Source organism: Rhyacophila brunnea, unplaced genomic scaffold (assembly GCF_057557595.1).
Source record: "Rhyacophila brunnea isolate RB1 unplaced genomic scaffold, BYU_Rbru_1.0 scaffold_73, whole genome shotgun sequence".
NCBI lineage: Eukaryota > Metazoa > Arthropoda > Insecta > Trichoptera > Rhyacophilidae > Rhyacophila > Rhyacophila brunnea.
In genome coordinates this window covers 690,641-701,356 of record NW_028233343.1, presented here as the reverse complement: position 1 = coordinate 701,356, position 10,716 = coordinate 690,641, and positions in this window count along the sequence as shown.

Sequence of the window (10,716 nt, the reverse complement as noted above, 5' to 3'; positions counted from 1 at the left end):
AAATTACAACTTAATACATTTGTGTAATAAATTGCTGGGAAACGCATACAGTTATTGATTTTATCATAAATAAAAGTTGATTTTTGCAATCATTAATTTATAAAAAATATATGAGGAGGAAACACCCTTTGTTATAAGATTTTCTGATTAGATTTTATTTTTAATATTTATATATTGCTTTATTACCATATTAAAAATAAAAAGTGACATTAAAATATCGAATTACAGACCAGATATTTTTGTGTATGATAAAAAGTAGAAATATATTATTTTGACAGAGATAGGCGTAACTAGGATCGAAATATAAACATAGTTGAGAGTATAAAATTACGAAAGTATGATATTCTAGAATCGAAGCTGTCGTTAATATACAAATGAAAGACAATAATTATCCCATACTTATAGCTTAGGACCGAGTGGAGACACAGTGTCATAAAAGTTATCTGAAGATTCCCAAATTTCGGAACTATTTAGAGGCATATATAAACCTTGGGATTGAGAAAAACCCTTTAATCAATAGGTCTCGAAAAGAGGTGAATTATTGAAGAAGCTTTCCGAGAATATAAGATAGCAGAAGGTCTAGATACACTTTGAACACAAGAAACAAGCAAGTATAGCTCGAAAAAAAATCTAAAATTATGAACGTCAATTTTGCGCACAAATAAAGTAAATCACCTTATACAATACTAGGTAAGGAATTTATAGATAAATTTTGTAATTTTTTTTTATCATTAGCTTTTAGTGCCGATTAATTCTTTAAAAATCTTTTATATATGATTTTAACCATTTTTTAAAATTAGTATATCTTAAATTTTTATAAAAGAGTGATATTTTATCTTCCATTTAAAGATAATATGCATTTTATTTATATTTTTTTGATGAAGAGGAAGAATACAAATAAGGCAATAAACTTACAAGTGAATTATAAAATTCAGCCATTATTTTGATAGTGCAACTTATATGTAAAATCTATGTTCCATTTAATTAACTTGAATCAAAAATTTTAATTATGCATCGCTCGTATATATTTAATCTCCGGCTATCAAAAAAAAGTAAAAACATTGAAATAATATTATAGCTTCGATTAAGTATCTTTTTGCCTTTTTTAAATAAATATCGGAATAGATGTTTATATTTCTAAGAATTTATATATGTAGGCTCAAATAATGAATAAATAATTTATATCCTGGTTACAAATTTGTGCATTTTAGATAATTTTTAATATTAATTTACTTGCTCTAATTAAGCTTTTGGATGTTTTGTTGATCAGACAGAAATATTTTTTTACAGCGTTTAAAAAGATGATTGTAATCTTACATCATGTCAAAATATTGTAATACATTTAGATGATATAGATATACATTCAAATCATCAGATTAAGCTTCTCATGTATAGCTATCACAGCAAAGTATTAATCTTTTAATCAATTTTGAAAGATTGATATTTAGAATATATTTTTTGGCCGGGTATTTTAAATCATTTATCGATCAATTAAAAGATCGAAAAAATACTTGGAAACAAAACTATCAAAAAGTAAATACAACCATTTGAACCTTCATGCACCTTTTTTGTGAAAAAAATAATCGGCTATGTACGTTTAAAAAAAATTAGGTGTATATTCGAGCTTCAATGAAACATTTGTGTTCAAATGCATGCATTCAAAACTCTAAATATACCAAAGAATATTTTTTTAAATCCTATCAATTCATTTAAAATATACTGCCTTAATTTTAACCCATGTTAAAAGAACAGTTAAATTTTTTTTGGATATTACGTTTCACATGCTTAAACATAAGAGTAGTGATGATTTTACTTTTAAACAAGGCTTTGAAGATGGAAACAGTCGAATCGGAGGCAGAAAATAGTTCATGCCAGCATATATATGTATCTACATCAGTGGATCACTCAAAAAATCGTTCTACTATTGAACATTTTGACAGAACGGTCGATCCTTGTAACAAAGATTTCTTTGAATCTGTCAAATTTGTAATTCGTGACTTTTTGATAAAAAATATCTTTCCTTTTGCCAATAAGTTAAAACTAATGAAGAAAAAAAACATCTTTAGCAATGATACGGAACTGAAATGGAATCTTATCTATTTATTTTTATTTGATTTGGTTGAAACTTTGTACGGTAAACAAGATAGTAGCTTTGTAGACATCTTAATATCCGAGGATAACAAAGAACACACTCTTAAAATAGAAGAATGTTTTTCAAAGCTATGCAGAAACTATCCATTAAATCTAAGTCCACTGGACTTTTATTCACTTTATCACGAGAAAAAAGATTTAAAAGAAAAGATCTGCAGAAATATAAACGAGCTGAATGTTCTTTTAGGTGAATTCGTATTTTTTTTATTTCAAAAGTCTGAAGAAAAAAACAAACTTATTGAGCAGCATTGGAATGCTAGTGAAGATTTTTTCTTATGCATAAAACGCAAAGGTGAGCACTTGATTGAAGTTGAAATAAATCAGGTGAAATCAAAATTCGAATTTTTTGGCCAGTTTTTTATGAGTTTTACTAAAAAGATTTTCAATTCTATATATTATTCATTTTATCATTTGATTTTTAGGAACACATATGTCAAAGAACCAGAAAAATCATGCGCATACGTACACATCGGCGCAACCTCTTTTTTTAGAGCTTATAAAAAATACTTTATGATTGCTGAATCAATGAATCCTTCAAAAATAAAATTGGATTTTCATTTATACTATGATGCTAGTTCGAATTATAAAGATTTAAAAGGATACGTTGAAAGTTGTAATTATGTGCGAGTAAACTGGCTGGAGCATAAGGAAAAGCATGTTTCTTATATAGACATTGCATATAATTTATACATTCAACATCATTCAGCACTACTTCCATTCCAAATGCGTTATGTAATATATGTAATATCTTTATTTGACGCAAGAATAGAAATTAATGAATTTTTTGAAGAATTTAAGGATCAAGACCCATACGTATGCTTTTTAACATATGAAAAATTAATAAAAACCCAATATGTTATTAATATGAGTCAGATTCTCGACCTACCATAAGATTTCAAAAGGAATATTTTTAAGAAATATATCGAAGTTTTCAATAATTTACTCTTTAAAAAAACTTATCAACAGAGAATTAAAAAATCATCATATTCACTTGAAAAGCGGAATTTATCCCAAATTATTAGGTTCATTATCGAAGAAAGAAATTCAGAGCATAAACAAAAAGATAAGGATTCTTCTGGGTCAAATTGTAATTTTAATCAACTAGAAAAGGGTGGAGTTGATTTTAAAAAGTTATCAGGCGGTAGTGGAAGTGTAACTACGTTTTCCCCGCTCGCAACGGATCATAATACAGCAATTGAATTGGCGAAAGCTAATACACTTAGTGTTAATTACTATAAGAATAAACCAAATTCAAAGAAACAAAAATTGATAAATAAGCGAAAAGATCACAATAAACTATTGGATATGAATATTGTGGTACTCGATTAAGGTCGGAAATTAACCAGATCGATCGTTGAAAAAATACGATGGATGGGTGTAAAACATCTGAAAAAAGCAATATAATAAAATAATTATTTTAAAACTATATTTATCTTTCATAAATTTTAAAATTTAATCAAGAAACTAAAGTACGTATATATACAATAAAGGGTTATACAATAAGAATCTTTATTTATTGTACCCGAGTAAAAAGATCCAACCGTTAAATCCAAATAAAAGACAGTAGAACTTATATTGTATCACGAAATCTTTATGCATTATAATAAAGCATACGTATAAATGAAGATGTAGTTTTTTATCATATTTCATAATACATTCATTAAATTTTATTTGATGAATATCAACTAATTTGACCACCAATATAAATATAAAGTTTTAGATAAAAAAATTGAACAAAAATAAGACCTTCAGATATAATGGCCATTTTAGCTCTGTCCGTGTGTCTGTTTTTAAATTGATGTCTACAAAATGCTAATATTTAACATTTTCATCCTTTTTTAAACAATTTTTTTTAGTGAATATAACATCTAAGGAATGTGTTGGAATTTTAGATATGTTTAATATTGATCTTATACATTAAATGTCAATATAATTAGCAAAAAATTAGTCATTGGATATCAAAAATAATATTTCTTCAATCCAAATAAGTAAACTGAAATAGCAGAAATAAAAACATCGCATTTCTTTTATTCTTAAAAAAATTCATGCTAATAGTTTTCAATTTTTTTTTTTAATTTCAAATTAAAAAAATTGATAAATTATATTTCTTTGATTTATAAACATCTTATGCCAAGGTAATATCTAAATGGTATGTTTAAGATGAAAAATTTTTTATAAGCTTTTTTAAATGTTTTTTAACTTATTATGATAATTTGTGTATTAAAATTCACTATAGAATTAATAAAAAAGATAATTAGTCGGGCTATCCATCAAACTTTATACAATTAAAATGTAATTACACCTTTCATAGACATAAATGTGAGAAAATTTATGAGGAAAATAAATAAACCGTTTTACAGGATTTTAAATAATCAAATATCGCATCTAATTTTTTTAAATACATTCTATAACAATTTACTTGATTATAACTATTTTTTTATAAAAAAATCCATCTATTAGCCCAGAAAATTGTATTACTAAACAATCTTATTATTTATATGATCAAAGAGTTTTACAAGTATATAAAGAAAGTGTTTGAAATCATTTCCAATTCGACCGATTTTTTTAATTTACATAAAAAAATTACTTGATGCTCATAATCAAGCAATGAAATTCTGGCATTTGAAAGATTATGCATAGTTCTATAAAAGCTATGTATCTTGATTTTATGGAATAAGTATCACGTTTTATGCTGATAGTGGTAATAATCCATAAGCTGTGGTTATTTTGTTATTCCTGCATATCGGTTTAAATTATAAAAAGTTTTAATATTAGCAACAAAATTTTTCGGTTACGGCTAAGTAGTATAAATGTTTATTAGATGTACTATTGGGACAAGATCGGCTTGTTTCATATAAAAATTCATGTTCCGACTGTAATATATATGAAGCATGATAAAACAGAATTAAAAACGCTGCACTTCTTCGTATAAAAAAAGTAATTTAATTTATGTATTCTGCAAAAAAAAAATATTATTTTTGTCGGGCGAATCAGAAACCAATATAATTATGCCGTAAAAATTCAATTAATAAAGCAACATCCTCGTGTTCTTATAAATATTTATAAATGGACAGGATTGTTACGGTGCCAGCATAAATAAAAAAATAAAGGTGCAATGAGGGTATAATACAAGCCCGCAACAATAAAAAACAATATACCACCTGAATTATTTATTTTCTAATTTTGAGATTTATTCTAATTTTCAATCAGATGAATTTATAGGCTATAAATTTATGCGCTATGGCATATATAAAATACAGCTATACTAATATAGTAAAAAGACAAGAACCCGAGTCTTTTATATAGTTGCTTGATGTAGAAAAAATGCAAATAATAAATCATTGAATATCGAAAAAAAAGGATTGCAAAATTATTTTACGAATGACCAATTTTTCAATTTATGTTTTATTACGACGTGAAAAATCCTTCATTAACCTATATAAAGATATTTGGTATTTTAATTATTAAAGATATTTTTTTGATTTTTTATTTATGGGCTAAATTTATAGTCGTAATTTTGGCTTTTGTTCATAGGCACAGTTTGCTTTATTCTCTGTACGCACAGCGTTTTTATACTTTCGGCTATCTTCTACTCTTCAAAGTATGGCTATGAGAGTAAGAAGAGCCGTGGTATGAATGTGTGTGTCTGTGTGGGGTATAGGCAAGTTGTCAGTTGAGATTATAGTTGCAGGATCGGGTTTTGAATGTTTTTCTTTGTAGTTCTCTTCTCCTGTTTTTTCTTTATTCCCCATTTTAATATTATTAAAGATAGAATAATAATCAATGCGAATATAAATTATTCCGTTTCGGTATAGAGAGTTGAATGAAATTTAGTAGTTAAGAAGACAGCATGGTTTTTTTTATAGATCATTAATGACATGACAAAACATAGAAATATACAAAGATTGCCATTCCTTATGAATGTTATTATTATCTAATGATTTTTAACTGAATTTGAGGTTTTGGGTTTATGTCTTTAAATACAGAGAATGGAACATAAGTAATTTTTTAAATGAAAAATCACGTGGTTGAACAATTTCATCAAAAAACAATATGTTTAAAATCTAAATAGATTTATGTGTTTATATTATTTTTACTGTTTTTAGAGATATATATGAAATTGTCATGCTTAAATTTCGTAGAGATAATCTGTTTACAATCAGAATTAAATTTCAAGTTTATAATTTTTTTTTAATCTTTGAATATATGGGAAAATGAAAATTCACTTTTACTTATTTTTATTTTAGAAATACCATGAACTCTTCGTGTATCTTAATTGCTGCCTTCTCCTTCACTTTCATGAAAATTTTTATATTTATGCTTCGGCTTTAAATTATCATCTAAAATAGTCAAATTGGATGTTAATGAATCAAAATCATGAGCTAGAAGTATGTTTTTGCCATTCGATGTTTCGGTCACTGCAATTTGTTTTGGATCATCTACTGCACATTCGTTTTCCTCTAATATTGTTTCTAGTTTAGATTTACCTTCCCTTTTATCCATTTCCAACCACCTTATAAATGATGTATAATCTTGTTTTTCCGAGTCTATAGAGGCATCAAAATTTAAATTAAAACCCTGATTCTCTAAAGATAGATCCGATGAAAAGCTGCTTGAATCATCAGAATAGCTCATACTGTCAGTCGCTTGTTCATTTTCGTCATTTTTGGTTTCTGTAGTGGAGATACTGAATTTGAACATTACAGTCAGCATAAAAATCATTTAATTATGTTTTCTTGTTGATAAATATACAATTTTTTACTTAAAGGAGTTCTTCATATAATTTGACATCAACTATAATATATATTGATATCAATATGATAGCAAGAGTTTGTGATTTTTTTGGATAGATCCCATTTGTTTTCTGATTAAAATTGATTTAATTTTTCCTATCCACATGTTTTAAAATTACAAATAAAAATTTTCAATTGCGTTGATTCGAAAGTAAAGAGTTTTTGCTTTTTAAGGTGAGCTAAATAGTCTTTTTACAAATGTATTATGGCTTCTAGAAACATTTTGAGTGTCTCAAACCATGTAATAAAATCAAATGCATGCTTAGATTTTAGTAGAACTGATTGATCAAGTTAATTAATCGGAAAGAAATATCATTGATTTAGAATGATTAATCATTAAGAAATTAGATGATATGACTCAATAGTTAAATCTTTTTAAATGGTATCATTACTCTTAGTTAAGTTCATATGGTCTATAATAACAGAGAGAACTTCCTGGGTGACCCGTTACACCTAGAAAACAATTAAGAATTATACATGGGGCAATTAACACATTTAAATACCCGAAGGTGTATTATAGAATTTATAGAATGGGTTTGTATATGAATATACACATTTTGATGACTTTTTGAGTTTGATTTGCTGATTCAAAAAAACTTAAAATTTATTGAAAACAGCAGCTAGTTTATCAAAAAAATTATTTTTATTTAGGAAATTTAAAATAAAATCAATATTTCAATAAAATTGATTACGCATACATAAAAATGATTTTTGTGATGGATATGGATACAAACAAATTTAATAGAAAAAAATTATTGAACCTATATGGTGGCTTTATTTTTAAGTCATTTATATTTTTTATTGTTAACATGTTTCAAATTATAAATTTATCTAGTTTTATTATGTTTAGCCACTAAGATTTTATTTACTAGATAAGAACAATAATATCTATTAAAGCTGCACACAAATAATTTTTTTATGGTTTATGTGCCTCATAATTGAAATAAACCAGATACTTTTCGGGCTACTATTATATTAAATGAATAAGCTACCCATCTTCAAAATATTCTTCCGCAAATTTATTGCCTTAATAATATTGTAGAAACTAAAGTGTATAAAATCCGTTATTAAACGAATACATCACATACATCACGCTTGGAAGATTGACTATATTACATGCCATATTCTTAATGAAATTAAATCTGGTCGTATGCGATTGATTTGCTAGTACACTCGCGATAAACCTAAGTAATTAATCAAGTGATTTTTTTTCTACTTATGAGTAAATCTTGAATCAAAACCAAAAAAATACAGCCCTAGTAGATGAAAAATCCAATTTTAAATCGACGAACGAAAACATACATAATAAGAAAATCATAAATTTACTAATTGCTCAGAATAAAAAAAACTTGGTTTTGACATTAAAAAATTTAAATTTGTAACTATTATTATATATGCACTTAATTACACACATTTATGCAAAATATAGTTTGTAAGATTATTTTATATTTATGTGATCTAATGATGGATATTAAACTTACGATATATTACAATCATTTATCAAACTTATTTTTAATTACTTTATAATTCAAAAACAATTAGGAATCATCTGAAAAAGAAAATGTTTTCTAATGATGCCAATAAGTATGGCTTAGTCCTTTTTTTAAGTTTATAATATCACTACCTTGTCGAATAAGTTTTTTTGTGTGGTATTAATGCATTTTCGTACAATATTTATACTTAATTTTTTAATTTCATAATATTTTATATTATTATGAATCTAACGCCAAGTATCCCGAAAATTGAATGTTTTTTCCGCGCCTAGAGGTTTTTTTAGATATCCATACAATTTCTGCTGTTATATTTCACATTTGTACATCGAAAAAGACTGACATGAAATAATATCTAATTATATAATCATAATAAAGGCTAAAAATAATATAATGATCTAAATTGTATTTTGAATATCTAATGTTAGGATAAATTCTCGTATTACTATTATGTCATTTCTTTGCTAAACATTAGGAGATTAAAGCCGTTTATGTTGTGTGCAATATTTAATTATGTTAAATTTGGCCTTAGTAAAGTTTGTACTAAACAAGAACGACCGATTTTGAGTTGAGTACTTAGATTTGAGAACAATAACTCAATTAAATTTTTATGGATCATGTGATTTAATCTTTTTAATATGGTTAGGGGGAAAAGGAATCTAGAATTTCATAAAAAAATCAATTTGCATTAATTTAATCTGAAAAATCAATTTCTGATGCCCAAAACATGCGAATTAGTATAAGTTATGGTTCATTGAAGGTAATTTATTCACACAAATCCACTTAAAACCTTAGACATTTTTAGAATGATCCAAAAAGTCATAATTATTCAAATAAAAGTAATTTATAATATAAATTATAAATAATTTAATTTAATGTTGATTTAATTGCCATGTTTTTTAAGATATACATTTGAAAATTCATTTTTGAGACATTTATTACTTTATTTTTCTAGAAAAATATTTTCTTAGGATGGCAGATATTTTTTTATATTATTAAATAGTTAAAGACTTTGGTTGATCGAAAGACATTCCATACTTTCATTATGCCCAGGTTTTTTAGTTTTTAGCATTCTTTTGTAGGTTTTATGACTTATATCAACTTAAGTTATTTTATAAATTTAATTAGTATTTTTTAAAATATTCAAGGGCTTAGGGATCGCCATTATTCATCTTAGCAGCTTTTAGAAGAGTAAATATATGCATATGGGCTCATCTGACATACTGATTATTTTCCCTAATCCATATAAATCCAGTTTCGACCCGTGTGAAATTGGTTTTATTTTTTGAAATTTGCTCCTTCCAATTCCCCTTCAGTCATTTTTATTTTTTAAGTATATTCCGTGTTGTTGCTGAATGCAATATACTAAGATAAAAACTTCAGTTTTTATGTTAATAAACGCATAAAACCGTTTTAACGAAGAAAGTCGTTTTGGCACATATTTCCATTCATATTATTTTTTCTATAAAATGAACATCATGAATTCATTCAAGTTGGTAAATATTTAATATTAAATTATCCTATTTTTTAACAAAAATAAACAACTAGTAATATTCTCTGTATAAAGATATCTAGACTTTTATGTTATGTTTCTCTTATACTTCCATTTAAATAAGTGAAAAATTTATTCTGTGTAAGTAAAGTTCTAAATTATTTTTATATTTATTATAAAGGATGTTGAATTGAATTTAATAGAAACACAAATAATTCTATTTATAAATGCACAAAAAAATTAGAATTGTGCAAACAATCATTGTTATCGTTGTTGTAATCTTTTTTTTATAAATTATGTAATTATCATATCGAGTGATAAAGTATAAATAAATATATTTGATTATTGGTCATCGAGTAGCTTAATGATGTAAAAAGTGTTGAAAATCTGCATAATTTGTATAAAAAAAAGATTATTTAGCAAAATATTACCGTACTTAATATGAATATAAAGTTTAATTAGGAATATATGTCTTAATTAATGTCGCGATTCAAGTATTTAACAATATTAATCACACAAAGTACATTTAGAGATTTTTTTTTTACTCGCTGTATATTTTAAGATGCATGAATATAATTTATAAATTTCAAATAAAATAATTTGCTTACCAAAATGGTTTTCTTTTTAAAAATGCTTAAAAAAACATTTAAAGTATATAAAAATGCACAAACCTCGGGGTAATGATTATTATATATTTGTTTATACAAAAAAATATATATAGTCTACTTACTAATAATTTTACCTAAATATATGACAATCGAATATTTGGTATATAAAATCAATAAAAAAT